We start from the raw sequence: 19160 nt of genomic DNA on the forward strand, positions 1-19160 counted from the left end.
CAAATAAAAATAATAAGCATTTACTTTTTTTTAATATGTTTATAACATATGTCTTGATTACATTATTATCTTTTGGTTTGCGGATAAGCTGAGGTATTATAGTTGTTCACTAAATTGAATCAGACGCGTCAGCCGGCGCCCAATTGAAGTGAGTGCAATAGGCTATTGTTAAGTGGTTAAAATGTTTACTAAGGAATATATTGTGAGCACTATGAATTTATGTTTGCATTTACGTTTGTGTTTATGTTATGCGTTATTGTTTGCTTTTAGGTTAGAGTTTACATTTGTGTTTGTGTTGCGTTTGCGTTAGCGTAAGCGTTGGCGTTTGTGATTATATATGTGTATATGTTTTTGTTTGTGTTACTTTGAGTTTCTTTCGCATTTGTGTTTGCTTTTGCGTTTACACTGTGTTTAAGTTTTCTTTTGTGTTTGTTTTTGCATTTAAGTGTGTGTTTGCCTTTGCGTTGAGTTTGTGTTTGTGTTTTCTTTTGTATTTGTTTTTCTGTCTGTGATTGCTAGTTGCGTTTGCGTTGTTTTACGGTTGTGTTTGCGTGCTATGTTTGTATTTTTGATTGCGTTTTCGTTTGTGTTTTTTTAAAACTGAGTTTGCGTTCGCATATGTGGTTGTGCTTGCAATAATCGGTTGGAAGAGGATGTTGAACATGATTAGCTTGTCGCTGTTTTCGAATATGATACCGCAGATGTTGAATAGGAACCATCTGCACAGACGCTGCTTCGCTGAGATTTTGCATCTCTCTACCAAGAATCTGTTGGGGTGTTTCCTCTGTTTCCAGTGCCCTTTTTTTAAATATTGTGTTGAACTTCAAGAACTTCACATTGTGTTACATCTGATGCATGTGTGTGTTCATGCAGAAATCCAACAACAGTGTCGTTTTAAATTTTCATCTTTGTTTTGCATTCAGACATTTTTGTTCCATTTCCTCGACGCTTTTCACATTCTTAACTAACCACACCTCCTGCTAAATCTTTTTGTTTAACATAAACATATCCATTGTGCATCACTTTTTGAATACCACGAATACTAAGAACTTTATCCATGCTTAAATACGAATAACACAAAATTTAGTTTCTCTTATTTTGAATCATAGACTGATCGAATATTTCAGATAACTTGCATCTATAAACTGATGCGTCGAACGAGTCTACGCAAAATATATACCCGACACCGCGGTAATGACCGACTGTGAAGTAGACAACAAAAGAGAAGCCGCCTTTTGTTTGACGCGACACCGTGGGTGGCACGACGGTCAACTCAAAAGACAAACCGACGGATATCAAACGCAAGCCCTATGAGCAGCGGCAACACATTTAGGGTGTAACAAATTTCATTCGTCTGCCACACAAGTCCACTCCCCACACATGGTGCCTTCCAAAATTAGAATTATATGTACTTCAAAAGTTAAAACCGACTGGACATAAAAAGACTATATTATAAAGAGCGGCACCAAATTTAAGACTTAATTTTCGTCATTCGCTTTTAAAATCCACACCTTCACAATAAATCAAGTGAAAAAAAGCCCAAATAAGCAGTCACATTCTCAATCTCCTATACATATTATGATATTAAACTGACAGTGGGGAGGAAGGGGGGGGGGGGTAATATTCTACTACTGTTTTAAGGGCTTGGGCTAATGTCTAGGGGGGGGGGGTAGGTAATTGACAGGGGGTAATTGCTCCGGGGGATAAATACGGGGGGGGGGAAACGTCCTTCATTTGTGTTTTTTTTTTAATTGCCTCGTATAGACATGTAATTTACAGCGTCCGTTTACCCTGCCATGTTCGTTTTAGTATCACAGTTTTCATCATCTTCTTGTGAGGACTAATACAAATTTACAATAGTGACACTTTTTTCTGGCATGTGTTTTCACTCATTGAAGATCTTGTACTTAAACAGTACATAAAATGTCCAATTTTAGTTTCATTCTTAACCTAGTAAAAGTAAACTAACTGAAAATAGCACTTATTAGTTTTGCTCGTAGTCATTACTTATTTAAACATCGGATTTGCAACTTTTATCTTCTTCTTCTTCTTCGTTCCTAATTTTATTGTCAAAAAAGAATCCCAACAACATAATTGTGAGCGAGTGAATGGATGATTTATTTTGTATTATTTTTTTGTGTGCAAATCTGTGCGTAAATGGTCAAGTGGGCAGCGGCTACGGGGTTTTCCCTTCCGCCTGAGCAGGTATAAAGGCCGACTGACCGCTCGGAATCTTTCTTTTGACCCATGGCGAGATGTAGATCGGGTCAGTTTCTGTGTGGCCGCACCTCGTGCGTGAAGGTATTTGTTTTTTTAAATTTTATTTGTATGTGTGATTGGTATAAAAGTAATCTCAGCGCTGATGAACAAGCTGTTTCAAAGTCAATATATATATATATATATATATATATATATATATATATATATATATATATATATATATATATATATATATATATATATATATATATGAGCGGGTGAATGGATTATTTATTTTGTATTATCTTATTGTGTGCGAATCTGTGCGTGAATGGTCCAATGGACAGCGGCCACGGGGTTTCCCCTTCCGCCCGAAGCGGTCAGTATAAAAACTGACCGCTCGGATAATTTCTTTCTTTTTGACCCGAGGCGAAATGTAGATCGGGTCAGTTTCTGTGTAGGCACCTCGTTCTTGCAGGTATATGTTTTTTTATTTTACTTTTATATGAGTGATTTGTATGAATGCGACTGACGATGTGTTCTCGTTTTCTTTCTTTTTCGTCTAAAACGAGATCGTGAGCATCGGCGTGTCTGGTATGCATTTAGTGTGTTCTTTTTGAAAGATTTGAAATGTATTTTGGTATTTTCTAAACCCTTGGCGTGTGTTTTAGACCACGTGGTTTAGGTCGATATGTTTAGGAGTGTTTCCTAAACTGGTGTGAATGCGCGTGTGTATTTTACTATATTCTTTTAATGAATTGTTATTGTGGGTTCCCCACAACGACTAAGTTGGGCTTAGTCACAAGTAATTTTGTTGTAGTTGTCTTAGACAGTACTTAGTATATTTTAGTTTGCCTCGAGTTTTAGTTTGCTGTAAAATTAATGTGTGATGTTTCTTACAACGTCATGTTGAGTCACTTGCTTTGTGTCTGCCTTCATTGAGGTCTTAGCGGGTTATGTTAACTTAAATGTTATCAATATGGATGTTGTATAGTTAAACTAATGGCTTCGGGTTGCTCCTTGTGTAGGAAAGATTGGTTCTACAATGAATTTGTTTTACACGTTATTTTTAAGTTGCTAATTCTTGGTTAGACAGTGGTTAGTTGTGTTTTTACTAATTGATTTTAGAGTTGTAGTAGGAGAGATTAGTATTTTACTCGAGGCTTTAGCTATATATCTTTAGTAAAATTTAGTAGTATTTAAACATATGTATATATTGATGTATGTATTTGTCAAGCATTTTATTTATGTTTTCTTTATTCCAGTAAGGTTGCTTATGCAACTTGGCTGGGGTTTTGTATATATTGTTTAGTGCGTAGTGTTTTGTATATATTGTTTTGTTACGTTAAAGTCTGTTTTGTTTAGTCGTGTTTTAAGTTCTGGTTTGTTTTGTGTATGTAGTTTTTTAAATCTATTCTTTATTTTATTTTTATTATTGGTTCCATTTGTTTAATAAATTTAATACATTGTTAAAGTTTTTTTTTTGTTTTTATTTAGACTAAGGCTAAGGATAAGATTTAACCACCGTGGGTTTTACCACGGTTGCACAGACCAGATTAGTTCGATAAGCCTAGGGAAGGTAGAGTAGTGATTCCCCCCCCCCCCCCCCCCAGCAAAGCTTACATAATGGACAATGTTTTCAAAGGTTTACATCATATCAACAGCAATACCTGACACTTTGGGAACTAATGACATAGATAAACTACATAGAGAATAAAATTAACACTATTGTAAATTATTGCAGATATTTATTTTTCTAAAAGTCTCTTCTCACCGTTATTATTCCTGTCATGAAAAAAAGACATTTTGAAAATGGTTAATATAACTAACAAGAAAATGTATGAAACTACAGATGTGAGAAGGATGCAGTGTGGGAAATGTTATAACATGGGCTAGGTTTTGGGTAGAGATGTAGCAGGTTTGGGAAAAAAAGTTGAAGGATTACTGAAGCCGTTTACATTTACCAAATTTGTTGATACAATAGGTTGTAATGGCATTTTAGGGGTATCTTTGTGCATGCCTTCAATGCCTCTTTATAGGAAAGACTCTAGGTTGCACAGGATTGCTTAACGAATTAACAAAAACAAATTACAAATATATACATTAAAATCATTATTATAAATTGAATAAAGACACACAACAAAACAACAACATAAAATAAATTCTAAAATATTGCAGTTCTTCTAACATACTTAATATGTGTGAGCGGCTGGAGTGTTGTCATTACTATTTATATGTAATTTAAAAGGCGAATGTATAGTTTCGTTGTAAACTGTTCATACTTTTTAGTTGTGTAGTCCCGTATTATGGCGCCGCTGTGTAACTGTTTATGTCCCTGTTTACAGCTAGTTTGCATATATTTTGCTTATATTGTTGTCAATGTTTATATTAAGAGTCTTTTTGAATAATTCTGTCTTATGTTTTGTGGCGTGTTGTTTGTTATCTGTGAATTAGGGACTATTTTTTTAGGTGTAGTGTGTGAGGTGTGTGGAGGTCAGTTTCCGGAATGGTGGTAGCTTGTTTTTGGATGTTGTGCGGATGAAGGGAGGAAGTCTGTGTTCAGCTCCTGGACCATCCGGTGCATCAAAAGTCAGAGAAACACCATCAAACGGTTTTACCTTAGTGAATCCAATTCTTTTAAGCCTGGTTAGTTATATACTTTATGTTTTTCATTTTTATAACAGTATATCTTTTGCATAACTGTTTCCCGTCCCTGAAATAGAGGGCAAAAATGATTAATTTTAATGGAGCTCTGATACAAATGTTTGAATAATTAGCAAAAAAAAAAAAAACATAATTCCTTGTGCGCAATAGAGATTCTGTCACGTCCAGCCTAACTACCCATATTAATTGTGAATGGAATATGTTTGAGATTACTGCATGTACTTGAGCCTTCTGAAATGAATAAGTTTGAGACTACTTTACTGCCTGTACTTGAGACTTATGAATGGAATATGTGACTACTCTAGCTGCCCGTAGACTTACGAATAGAATGTAATTAAGGAAACCAACTGGGCAGAGAGACTTCTCGTCAGTAATGACGCCTTGATTAGTCTCTACAGCTGTCATTACGTGTCATGTTGTACTAGACAGCACTTCATTTACAACAATTTCTTTATTCTTGTGTTTTAGGGTGTGAATCATTGCTTAAACAAGTTGTGTGTAAGAAGAGCTGAGAGTTGAGCATTTTTTTTTTAAATGTATTCAAATTTTATTTATTTAAGAATATATCCACTTTAAAATATAATGAATGTCACGCTATTATTTTAAATTTTCCTTTTGTGCACATAGCATTTATAATTTTAGATAATTTCATGGGGCAGTTGACAATTCATGTAAGACCGCGTTTACACTTACGACATGTATACTAGACTTGACCTGCTTAAGTGTATACTAAACATGTCGTGTGTATATGGAACATATTCTGAGTCGCAGGGCACAAAACCACGCCCCTTTATATGTTCTGGGTCAAGTTTTTGCGAAAACATAGGACATGTTCTGAATTTTCAGATGAGTGCGCATGCGTCTATGCGTAGTAAGCGCATCCTCTCAGCTGATGCAAAGCCAAAATATAACATACATACTGATTTACAGCCTTTGAGCGCACACTTTAAAAATGTATAGCTTCTATAGGGCACTATAGGCCCTACTAAAAAATTACATTTTTAATTATTACTTATTATTTTTTCAATTAAATCCCAAACACGTTTTAATTAAACCAGTCTAATTTGTAATTGAAGAAATAATAAAATATATTCTAAAAATATATTAACGAAACTTATTGATGAAAGTTATTCTTCAATTTTCCTTGACCCATTGTTTGAAATGTATCCACATATTTTCAATGTCTGACTGACAGAGGAATAAATCTATAGGCCTGTCAGAAGTGCTTGTGGGATCACACTAGTGCCGACTATAAAAACAGGCAGATAACAAGCGATAGACTAATTAATTGGGTTTAAAATATAGGCTCAGTAGTGAGTATAGTTATAACTCGATCTCAATATTTGTAATGGATTTGGCAGATGCAAATTTATCGAAGAAATCAGGCCCTTCAGCAGACAAATGTTTAGCCCTGTTCATTCAAATCATTGAAGCTGTTTCTGAAGGATATAAAGCTATAGGACTTTTTTAACTTTTTAATTTGGAAATTATGAGAAGGTGTATCAAAAAGCTAAACTTCTCTCCAGTTACAAAGTATCGTAAAGTGACAGCTAGCCGGGGAAATGACGACAATGAGGTTGGGGTGGGGAGGGAAGGGTAGGTACTGCGGGATGGGAGCGAGGTAGTAGCAGGTGGGTAATTTCTTAGACCCTTGCTATTATACAGAACTAATATTATTTCTTGCTCTAGCTGGCACTCCAATAAAATGTCTTAAATGTTGCATGTTCTCTAATTTTTAGATAATTTATTGTTGCATCGTAGGCACAATGACTACACATTTTTCCTGTAATTAATAAATCTACCTGAAATCTATATCTACTTTGTTTTTTTTTTTTTACTCTGATTACTCTTTCTTTTAATTATCTAGGCTTAGATAGCAGACGCTCCAGGTCAAAGGTCATGTTTGTTATAAACAATGTTCTATAACATGTTCTGTAAGTGTGAACGCCAAAGTATACATGTTCTGTGAACAAAATGTTTCCAGATAAAAATAACTTGTGGCGGATTTTGGGTTATAGAAATGTATAGTATACATGTCGTAAGTGTAAACGCGGTGTTACAAATTAAAGCGCTACGCGATTCCATAAACTTTAAATGGGATTAAGCTATTAATTTAATTATAAACAACGTTTAAAAAAAATAACATTACTTATTTTAATTAATATAAAAAAAATTACGGCTGTTTCAGGCAATCATAATTATCGCAACAAACCCTCCCTGAACTGCAGGGAAAATTCTCGGTGTGGCAACAACTGTATTTGGAGAAGAAAGCATAAAACGTAATATGTTTTAGTGGTATAATCAGAACTTATTTGTAAGTGGACGAATACGTGTTTGTCTGGACATGCATGTTATCACAATGTTGACAAAATAATGTTAAAATTACACATACAAATTTGACGTTTTTTGTTGCGATTGTTTAACTATAAAAAAAACAAGAATTAAAAATTAAATGTGTACAGTTAAAAATTAAACGTACAAAACAAGATACTTGGATTAAAGTGAATTAGACAATAATCTAAAGGAATTAGTTTACAATCCCTTTTGATAAAAAAATAATAAGTTAACCTACCTTTCGGATATGACAGCGAGACTAGCAAAGCACACCAGAAAAAAGAGAAATAGGATCTTCATTTTATTCAGCTGTAAAACAAAAAAAAAGTATTTTCTTGAGTTATTTCTCAAGCAAAACTCTATAGTTCTAATATTAATTTTTTTCTAAAAACAAAACAAAAAAAAACTTAAATAATTATAGTTAATTAATTTTTCATGATCCGTAAAACGGTTAAAATTATTGTACGCACTTTAATTTTCAACTACTACTAACACTTATTATTTTGCAAAAAATATGAATATAAAAACATTAGTACGTGCAAAGTTTAGTTACAGTGTACACTTGTTTTGAAGAAGGCAACTGGTGTTTGCTTGATTGTCCAGATAACTTGTATATGATTGTTATCAAACGTGAGTCATTTCTATTGGCTGGTATAAACAAACTTAGTCATCGGTCCAAATTAAATTAAAAAGAGTTGTAAATGCTACTCTTGGGTTGAGAATATTAAGGATACTTCATGGCCAGAAGTTTAGGTGGTACTCGTTGTATGTTGAAATAATATAATTAAGTTTGCTAAGTTGGTTTGCTGCGTTTATTGATTAAGTTAAGTTTGTTGGACCAGCTGTCATGGCTCCATCTAAAAAATACATTATATATTGTATTAGGTAAACATAAGATATAGTTAAATGTTGTATTTACAATTAGATGTCATACGATTGTAACATCTGGTTGGTAATACGTGATATTAGAGAGGTTAGATTATAATATCATTTATGGAGTGTTGATGATAGTTCCCAAGAATATAAGTAATTTTAATGTTTCGTGTTTTTAAATTACTTGTAGAATAAACAAGAGTTAAAGTAAATTGTTTAATGATCCTCCAGCTATCATTTGAAAACTAGAGCTAAACTAAATTGTCGAATTAACCTCTAGCTGCCTAGTCTGTTTTTCTCTTGTTATGTCTCGATTGTGATATAAGCTATTAAGTTGGGTTCGAGGCAGTTCCATTTTTTAATGTATGTACCACTGACCAAGAGTGTATTGATACCCGATAAAATTGTAGGTGACACATTAAGGAAGTGTACTTACAAGGATTGTTATTATTACTTATAAAGAGTGTACGTTTTTGAATTATGGAATATATGAAATACAGCGATTTTAAAAACAGCAGACGTATTGTGTATAGTTATATGACAGTTGAATGTTTTTGCACATGTTATGTTTTAAAAACGAAACAATAAAGACTTGAAAATAAAATGTAGGATTTCAAGTAAACACAGCCAGAAAAAAAGTAAATGTACTGTTTTTCTGAATTTTGCTGACCAATAGATGAGAAATGACTCCAAGGGGTCGTCCATAAATGACGTCACACTCGGAGGGGGGGGGGTCGGTAATTTTGTGACGATGTGTGATGAGGGGGAGGGGGTTCAGATGGCGCGACGTCACACTTTTTTCATTATAAAAAAGAAATGTTAGAAAACGTATTTTTGCGCTATTTCGCGTTTTAGAAAACTGTTTTAATAAATTTTAATAGGAATTGATTAAAATACTCTATTTGGACGGATTTCAGAAAAGTTTGGAAAAATATCGATGTTTTAAAAAATTTCAACTGCAATTTTGAGGGGGGTTGTTGGCTGAGGTGTGGCGTCATTTTAGGTAAAAGTCGTCAAAAAAACGTGACGTCATTTATGGATGACCCCTAAGGAAAGAGCAACAGAACAGAGCACACACAGAGGGCAGATAACTTGATTTTGGATAGGAAATATCCTTAGAAAAGTTTATAAATTCTGTTGTATAGGAGATGCGTATTTACTTTGCTTCATATTAATTCATTAAATAGCACATTTATAAAATGTGTCAATTTTGTCGAGTTATATGTGAAAGCCCTGCTAGGGGGGGGGGGATAACTATTATACTATCTACCCCTCCCTAGGCTTATCTAAATAAACTGTCCGGTCAGTGCAACCGTGGTAGACCCACGTTGGTTAGGTTCTAGGACCTTTGACCACAGGTGCTTTGACCATAGGGGGTTTGACCATAGGTGGTTTGACCACAGCGGAGCTTTGACCATAGGGGCTTTGACCATAGGGGGTTTGATCATAGGGGCTTTGACCATAGGGGGTTTGACCACAGGTGTTTTCTCAGCAGAGGGTCTTTGATCACAGGTGGTCTATCAACTGGTGTTTGATCACAAGCGCTGTGTCCGGCTTTGATCATAGGTGTTTTGTCCACATAGGGTCTTTGATCTCAGGTGTTTTGTCAACATAGGGTCTTTGATCTCAGGTGGTTTGTCCAATGCTGTCCATATATGGTAAGGATTTATTTTAAAAGTTGCTAAATTATATTTTAAATTTCGCCATGATGTAATAATATGGTCAAACAGATGTGTTGACATATTTGCATGCTATAGAAAATCTGTCATTTAGTTAACCATTTTATGTATTACATCTTTGACTATGTTGTTGGCAAGTTTTGTATCATTTTTTATCCTTTATATTTGCTATGTTCTACATTATTTATTTGTGAAACTTGTTATATGTCGCATTATTTGTGTTTCATTTATATTTAAAATAAATCTATGAGGTCTAGCACCGGCCTTTATGTGGAGACTAAAATATAGTTCTTGGCTTTTTTTTTAAATATTTGTTTGTGTTTATGTTATGCGTTATTGTTTGCGTTTAGGTTTGAGTTTGCATTTGTGTTTGTGTTACGTTAGCGTTTCTGTTTGTGTTTGTGTATATGTTTTCGTTTGTGTTATTTTGCGTTTGCATTTGTGTTTGCTTTTGCGTTTGTGTTTACATTGTGTTTGTGTTTAAGTTTTCTTTTGTTTTTTTGTGTTTGTTTTTGCGTTTGAGTGTGTGTTTTTCTTTGCGTTGAGTTTGTGTTTTCTTTTGTGTTTGTTTTTGTGTCTGTGATTGCTAGTTGCCTTTGTGTTGTTTTGCGTTTGTGTTTGCGTGCTGTGTTTGTATTACTGATTGCGTTTTAGTTTGTGTTTTTTTATTGAGTTTACGTTTGCATATGTGATTGTGTTTGCAATGTGATTGTGTTTGCGTTTATGTTTGTATTTTCTTTTCTGCATGTGGTTGTGTTTACTTTTATGTTTGTGTTTACCTCTTGTGTTTGTGCTTGTGTTTATATAAAAAGAGAGATAGAGGGGGGGGGGAGATAGAGATGGAGAAGGAGAATAAAGAGAGGGCAGTGATTACAGGAAATATGGTTTATCATTTATTATATCATATATACTTTGGCGAATTTAGATTCTATATTTTTCCGTTCTATGTGTACATGATACTTTGGGAACTAATGACATAGATAAACTACATAGAGAATAAAATTAACACTATTGTTAATTATTGCAGATATTTATTTTTCTGAAAGTCTCTTTTCACCATTATTATTCCTGTCATGGAAAAAAGACATTTTTAAAATGATTAATATAACTAACAAGAAAATGAATAAACTTACAGGTGTGAGAAGGATGCGGTGTGGGAAATGTTATAGCATGGGCAAGGTTTTGGGTAGAGATGTGGTAGGTTCGGGGAAAAAGTTGGAGGATTAGTGAAGCTTGCTGTTTAAATTCATTTAATTTGTTGATACAATAGGTTGTAATGGCATTTTAGGGGTATCTTTGTGCATGCCTTCAATGCTTCTTTGTAGAAAAGACTATAGGCTATACATGACTTCTTAATGAATTAACAAAAACAAATTACAAATATTTAAATAAAAAAACATTATTATAAACTGAATTAAGGCACACAACAAAACAACAACATAAAATAAATTCTAAAATATTGCAGTTGTTATAACATACTTAACTATTGGCATTTCTTGACCCCATCCCTGGAGTAGAGAGCAAAAATGATTAATTTTAATGGAGGTATGATAAAAATGTTTGAATAATTTGCAAAAAAAAAAAAAAAAAAAAAAAAAAAAAAAAAAAAAAAAAAAAAAAACCCACATAATTACTTTTGCGCAATAGAGATTCTGCCACGTCCAGCCTTACTACTCATATTAAATGTTAATGGTATATGTTTGAGACTATTCTATCTGCCTGAAATTTTGTGAATAGAATTCGTTTTAAACTACTCTACTGTCTGTAGACTTGTAAATAGAATATGTTTGAGACTATTCTATCTGCCTGTAGTCTTGTTAATAGAATTTGTTTGAGACTTCTCTACTGTCTGTAGATTTGTGAATGGAATATGTTTGAGATTACTGCATGTACTTGAGCCTTCTGAAGTGAATAAGTTTGAGACTACTTTACTGCCTGTACTTGAGACTTATGAATGGAATATGTGACTACTCTAGCTGCCTGTAGACTTACGAATGGAATGTAATTAAGGAAACCAACTGGGCAGAGAGACTTCTCGTCAGTAATGACGCCTTGATTAGTCTCTACAGCTGTCATCATGGGTCATGTTTTACTAGACAGCACTTCATTTACAACAATTTCTTTACACTTGTGTTTTAGGGATTTAGACATTGTTTAAACAAGTTGTGTGTAGCAAAAGCTTTCATTATCTTTCCATGATTTTAAAGGAGATTAAGCTATTAATTTAATTATAAACAACTTTTTAAAATTAACATTATTTTAAATATTATTAAAAAATATTATTACTTTGGATCTGCTACGCAAGTATAATTGTTGCAGCATCTTTCGTCAGAAGTGCAGGGATAATGCATGGTATGGCAACAACTGTATTTGGAGAAAAAAACATAAAGCGTGATATGTTTTAGTGGTATAATCAGAACTTATTTGTAAGTGGACGAATACGTGTTTGTCTGGACATGCATGTTATCACAATGTTGACAAAATAATGTTAAAATTACACATACAAATTTGACGTTTTTTGTTTTAAACTATAACACAAAAAACAAGAATTAAAAATTAAATGTAGACAGTTTAAAATGATACGTACAAAACAAGATACTTGGATTAAAGTGAATTAGACAATAATCTAAAGGAATTAGTTTACAATCCCTTTTGATAAAAAAATAATAAGTTAACCTACCTTTCGGATATGACAGCGAGACTAGCAAAGCACACCAGAAAAAAGAGAAATAGGATCTTCATTTTATTCAGCTGTAAAAAAGTAAAAATAAAATTAATATTTTCTAAAGTTATCTCTCAAGCAAAACTATATAGTTCTAATATTAAATTTAAAAGCAAAAAACAAAACAAAAAGAAAAACAAGTATATATATATATATATATATATATATATATATATATATATATATATATATATATATATATATATGAATATATATATAAGTTTAGTTACATTGTTCACTTGTTTTGAAATAGGCAACTGGTGTTTGTTTGATTGTCCAGAGAACTTTTATATGATTGTTATCAAACGTGGGTCATTTCTATTGGCTGGTATAAACAAAATTTGTCGTCGATCCAAATTAAATAAAAAAAGTGTTGTAAATACTACTCTTGGGTTGAGAGTATTAAGGTGTCTTCTTTGAATATAATGGCCGAAAGGTCGAACTAGTAAATTACTTCTGTGCGTGTGCTTGTCAAAAAGTCGATGTAATAAATTACCTTTTTAAATTAATGGTCGAATGGTCGATGTAATAAATTACTTCTTTAAATGTAATGGTCGATGTAATGATCGATGTAGTGAATTACTTCTTCAAATGTAATGGTTGATGTAATAAATTACTTTTTTGAATCTAATGGTCGAATGGTCGATGGCCAAAATTACGTCATTTATGGTTGAAGGGCCGATTAGTAAATTACTTCTGTGATGGTCGAATTGTCGGTGTAATTAATGACTTTTTAAAAATATAATGGTTGCATGGTCGATGTAATAAATGACTTCCTTGAGTTTGATTGTTGATGTAGTAAATTACGTTTGTAATAAATGAAGCAAAACTTTTACATTAGGTATTATTTGACTGTGATCCCTATGTTAGCTGTGATCCCGGTGTTAAAAATAGCGCCTATTAATAAACGACAGCAAGACTCGACACAAAAGAACAACAGCACTCAACTACAAGATGCAACACCAAATACGCTGACACCGATTATCAGCAATTCGACACAACTAAAGGACCCCAGCTGCACGATAAACAGTACTGCAAATAGCAATAAACCACTGTCAGAAACAGCAATGGACACCATCACATCAACAAAAAGGAAAAACAAACATAGTCCTACATCAGAACAGTGGAAAATAACAAAGGCGCCAAAAATATCTAATTCCGTGCCCGAGACAAACCCCGAAACAGAGGCACCGCAAAAAAGGAAAGAAGATGACCCAAGCATAACCCACAACAAAGAGACAAAGACAAAAACAGATGAAATCTCCATTCCAGAATCTCTACATCAATCAAGTAGTTACATAAGTCCGGTGGACACAATACCTCTAGCAAGGACTGACACAATTAAGGTCTAGTAGACATAATACTTCTAGCAAGGACTGACACAACTAAATCACAGAAAAAAAATCGGCTAAACCATACAAACCCCAAGCAATGAAACAAGAACAACGATTAAAGAATAGGGAAATACATCAAGGAAATTTCTCTGCCTAAACAAAACAAAAATTAGTCCTAAATCCCAAGTATACGAACCAGCCTACCAAGTGAGCACTATGCTTTTATGTTTGCATTTAAGTTTGTGTTTATGTTATGCGTTATTGTTTGCGTTTAGGTTTGAGTTTGAATTTGTGTTTGTGTTGCGTTAGCGTTTTTGTTGGTGTTTGTGTATATGTTTTCGTTTGTGTTATTTTGCGTTTACATTTAAGTTTGCTTTTGCGTTCGTGTTTACATTGTGTTTGTGTTTAAGTTTTCTTTTGTTTTTTTGTGTGTTTGCCTTTGCGTTGAGTTTGTGTTTGTGTTTTCTTTTGTGTTTGTTTTTGTGTCTGTGATTGCTAGTTGCGTTTGTGTTGTTTTGCGTTTGTGTTTGCGTGCTGTGTTTGTATTTTTGATTGCGTTTTAGTTTGTGTTTTTTTATTGAGTTTGCGTTTGCATATGTGATTGTGTTTGCAATGTGATTGTGTTTGCGTTTGTGTTTAAATTTTCTTTTCTGCATGAGGTTGTGTTTACTTTTATGTTTGTGTTTACCTCTTGCGCTTGTGCTTGTGTTTATATAAAGAGAGAGATAGAGGGGGGGGGGGGAGAGATAGAGATGGAGATGGAGATAAAGAGAGGGTAGTGATTACAGAAAATATGGTTTATCATTTATTATATCATATATACTTTGGCGAATTTAGATTCTATATTTTTCCGTTCTATGTGTACATGATACTTTGGGAACTAATGACATAGATAAACTACATAGAGAATAAAATTGACACTATTGTAAATTATTGCAGATATTTATTTTTCTAAAAGTCTCTTTTCACCATTATTATTCCTGTCATGGAAAAAAAAAGAAATTTTTAAAATGATTAATATAACTAACAAGAAAATGAATAAATTTACAGATGTGAGACGGATGCGGTGTGGGAAATGTTATAGCATGGGCTAGGTTTTGGGTAGAGATGTGGTAGGTTCGGGGGAAATGTTGGAGGATTAGTGAAGCTTGCTGTTTAAATTCATTTAATGTGTTGATACAATAGGTTGTAATGGCATTTTAGGGGTATCTCTGTGCATGCCTTCAATGCCTCTTTATAGAAAAGACTTTAGGTTTTACATGACTTCTTAATGAATTAACAAAACCAAATTACAAATATATACATTAAAACATTATTATAAGCTGAATAAAAGCACACAACAAAACAACAACATAAAATAAATGCTAAAATATTGCAGTTGTTATAACATACTTAACTATCTGCATTCCTTTTTCCCATTCCTGAAATAGAGGGCAAAAATGATTAATCATAATGGAGCTCTGATAAAAGTGTTTGAATAATTTGAAAAACAAAACCCCACATAATTCCTTATGCGAAATAGAGATTCCGCGTCGTCCAGCCTTACTACTCATATTGAATGTGAAAAGAAAATGTTTGAGACAACTCTACTATCTGTAGACTTGTGAGTGGAACATGTTTGAGTTTATTCTATCTGCCTGTATACTTGTGAATGGTATACACCCCCACGAACGAAATAAAATTTATATAATTTATATAGAAAATATATACTTTTAACAATGTCTGCCCCCCCCCCCCCCCGAAGAAAGTCTACCGCCCCCCCCCCCCCCCCCGGAAATTTCAAGTGCCCCCCCGGAGAAAAAAGTCTGGAAGAAACACTGATGGTATATGCTTGAGGCTATTCTATTTGCCTGTAGTCTTGTGAATAGAATTTGTTAGAGACTTCTCTACTGTCTGTAGATTTGTGAATGGAATATGTTTGAGACTACTTCCTGTACTTGAGCCTCATGAAGTTAAAAAGTTTGAGACTAATCTACTGCCTGTACTTGAGACTTGTGAATGGAATATATTTGAGAAAACTCTAGCTGCCCGTAGGATTTAAGGAAACCAACAGGGCAGAGAAACTTCTCGTCAGTAATGGCGCCTTGATTAGTCTCTGCCGATATACAGCTGTCATTACGGGTCACGTTTTACTAGACAGCACTTTATTTACAACAATTTCTTTACAGCACTTGTGTTTAGAGTTTCTTCCAGGCATCTCTTCGGGGGGGGGGGGTGTGCGCTCTATTGCCCCCCCCCCCCCCCCAAACGAGATGGATTGTATATAGTAAACATACACTTTTACTAGTGTCCCTTCCCCCCCTCGAAAAATGTGACCGCCCCCCACCCCCCCCCCCCGAAAATTTTAACCCCCCCCCCCCAGGAGAAAAAAGTCTGGAAAAAACAATGCTTGTGTTTTAGGATGTGAATCATTGCTTAAACAAGTTGTGTTACAAGAGCTGAGAGTCGAGGCTTTTTAAAAATGTATTCAAATTTTATTTAATAAAGAATATATCTGCTTTAAAATATAAGCAATTATTTTAAATGTTTCTTTTGTGCACAAAGCATTTATAATTTTATGATAATTTCATGGGACAGTTGACAATTAAAGTTACAAATTAAAGCGCTACGCGATTCCTTGATCTTTAAATGGGATTAAGCTATAAATTTATTTATATACAACTTTTTAAAATTAACATTACTAATTTTAAATAATATAAAAAATCAATAGTATTACTTTTTATCTACTACTACACAGCTAAAAGCTGGGCAGCAATCAGAGCCAGAACTGCAGGGATCATACATGGTATGGCAACAACTGTATTTGGAGAAGAAAGCATAAAGCGTGATATGTTTTAGTGGTATAATCAGAACTTATTTGTAAGTGGACGAATACGTGTTTGTCTGGACATGCATGTTATCACAATGTTGACAAAATAATGTTAAAATTACACATACAAATTTGACGTTTTTTGTTGCATTTTTTAAACTATAACACAAAAAACAAGAATTAAAAATTAAATGTAGACAGTTTAAAATGAAACGTACAAAACAAGATACTTGGATTAAAGTGAATTAGACAATAATCTAAATGAATTAGTTTACAACCCCTTTTGTTATAAATATAATAAGTTAACCTACCTTTCGGATATGACAGCGAGACTAGCAAAGCACACCAGAAAAAAGAGAAATAGGATCTTCATTGTATTTAGCTGCAAAAGAAAACTATAGGCCCCTATAGTTCTATTAGTACATTTTTCCTAAAAACAATTATATCTCAATTATATATCAGACAGTTATTTAATTTTTCATTATTATTACTGTTTAAATTATTTTACGCAGTTTAATTTTCAACTACCGACACATTATACTATGAAAACAATATGAATATAAAAAAAAATATATCCGTGCAAAATAAATAAATAAATAAATATACAAATATAGGTGTATATATATATATATATATATATATATATATATATATATATATATATATATATATATATATATATATATATATATATATATATATATATATATATATATATTTATATATATACATATATATATATATATATATATATATATTTATATATTTATATATATATATATATAAAGATATATACTAATATATATATATATATATACTATACTAATCCACTTTATTTTTGTCATATTTCATTGAAAAGTGTTTTATGGTTCTACAATGTACACGTGGTTATTCTTTGTCAGTGCCTATAAATGCTTGATTTAAGAAAACAAAAATGCCTTTGCGCACTTCTTTGTGCGCAGATTTCCGTTGTTGTTGGATAGAAAACACCCTTAAAACAAATAAAATGGCGGTGATTACGAGACCCTTATTTACTTGTTTACTATTAATTGTTTATATATAGCTTGGTACTATTTAACTTGTTCAAGATGGTTAATAAATCCATTTATTAATAGTTTTTACACTCTGGACAAAATTAGTATCAAGTCGCCTCTAGCAGTCCCGTATCCATGGAAACCACTAATATTTCAGCTTTTACTAACATAATTTTTTATCATGCATGTTTACATAATTCACGATCTGAACTCCTAAAATTAAAAATAAATAAATTAAAAATGCATTATAATCAACTATAGATTGTAACTACAATTATAGAAACAATCTGGCCAATTATTTTAACAAGATTTAGCTAATCCGCTGCTGTTCCATTGAAAACTCTTGCTGCAATGTCCTTGTAGTCTGTCAGTATTCCTTGTTATTGTAAACAGAACAAACAATTATTTTAGCTGTTACTTATCATTACATACAACATGCAGTACTTCTTTTTAAAGATCTCAACATTTGAATACGCTATAGCTATTAGCTATCAGACTGAATCAAACCTATTTATCTATTTTGGCTATTCAATTAAGCTTATTTGTTTGCACCCTAAATTTATGAAGCTGTGCTCGCCCGAGAGAGATTTAGCCGGATAATCAGTTTTCATTAAACAATGGCGCTCTTATAACACAGTGACCTGTAATTTAGGCCTGTACGAATTGGTTTTTAAATTTGCGCGGATCTCAGATCATATCTCCTTAGACTGTACGGGATTGCATGGAAAATAAAATACCTAGAATTATACATTTTAAACAGTATAGATTCCTCTTTAGACCTAGCCATCCGTTTGGCAGATGAAGTAAAGTAAAAGTAAAGTTCCCCCTTCCAAACCTGACGGTCAATGGGGCAAGTGAAGTAGAGTTCATATATTTCGTGACCTCGGCATATGAAAGGGTAATGTGGACAGCACTATGTCCAAGCGCCTTTACTTATTCAAACGTGAGCTGGGTACCCTTCAAAGCTGAGTGGACTCAGGGACGTTCCACTGACATGAACCCGGATTTGATCTCGAAAATTTCGGGTTGGTAGGCTAGCGCTCTACCGCTAGGCCACGCCCTCCTGCAGAATTGTTATATCATAAGATCACAATCGGTAAGATCTGTTAAAGAACTATTACGCTAATCTACGAGTCGGATACAACTACTACATTTTTTAGACGAATCAGAGAAAAGGCAAGTGACGATCTTAATTTAACTGCTGGGTCACAGGAAAGAATAGGATTCTACCCATTGTTTCTAGAGACAAGACTTAGTTTCTTTAATCAATGTAATATTACATTATTCATAATATTATTATTATGTATGGTTCATTATTTTAATGCATGAAGATTTTTTTTCATTTATGTACCATAATATAATTTAAAACATTTGTCATTTTTATAGAAGACATGTGAATACCAATAAGTAAATTAGTTCAATATAATCCTTTAATGCAAATGTAGTTTATAGCTGAATTGCACTGCAGCTTTAAAGAAAACATGTGACGTTCAAATTAACAAACGATTTAGT

General features: G+C 33.1%; 2 long non-coding RNA genes across 4 annotated transcripts; both read right to left on the reverse strand.

Moving 5' to 3' along the window:
- Window positions 1-3930: 3930 nt before the first annotated feature.
- LOC131954076 (uncharacterized) lies at window positions 3931-12834 on the reverse strand. Of its 3 annotated transcripts, none has more exons than XR_009388731.1 (5): window positions 12702-12834; window positions 12430-12500; window positions 12036-12113; window positions 11229-11257; window positions 3931-3984 (listed from the first exon to the last, which is right to left on the reverse strand). It is a non-coding gene; the product is annotated as an uncharacterized LOC131954076 (long non-coding RNA). The 3 variants fall into 3 exon arrangements; XR_009388730.1 differs by lacking the exon at window positions 3931-3984 and adding an exon at window positions 10761-10817 and having other exon boundaries at window positions 11234-11257; XR_009388729.1 differs by lacking the exon at window positions 3931-3984 and adding an exon at window positions 10761-10817.
- Window positions 12835-14732: 1898 nt separating this feature from the next.
- LOC131954077 (uncharacterized) lies at window positions 14733-18071 on the reverse strand. Its single transcript, XR_009388732.1, has 5 exons — window positions 17921-18071; window positions 16926-17044; window positions 16522-16602; window positions 15198-15226; window positions 14733-14785 (listed from the first exon to the last, which is right to left on the reverse strand). It is a non-coding gene; the product is annotated as an uncharacterized LOC131954077 (long non-coding RNA).
- Between the last annotated feature and the right edge of the window lie 1089 nt (window positions 18072-19160).

Source organism: Physella acuta, unplaced genomic scaffold, assembly GCF_028476545.2.
Source record: "Physella acuta isolate Inbredline_101_S28 unplaced genomic scaffold, ASM2847654v3 ptg000970l, whole genome shotgun sequence".
Classification (NCBI taxonomy): Eukaryota; Metazoa; Mollusca; class Gastropoda; family Physidae; genus Physella; species Physella acuta.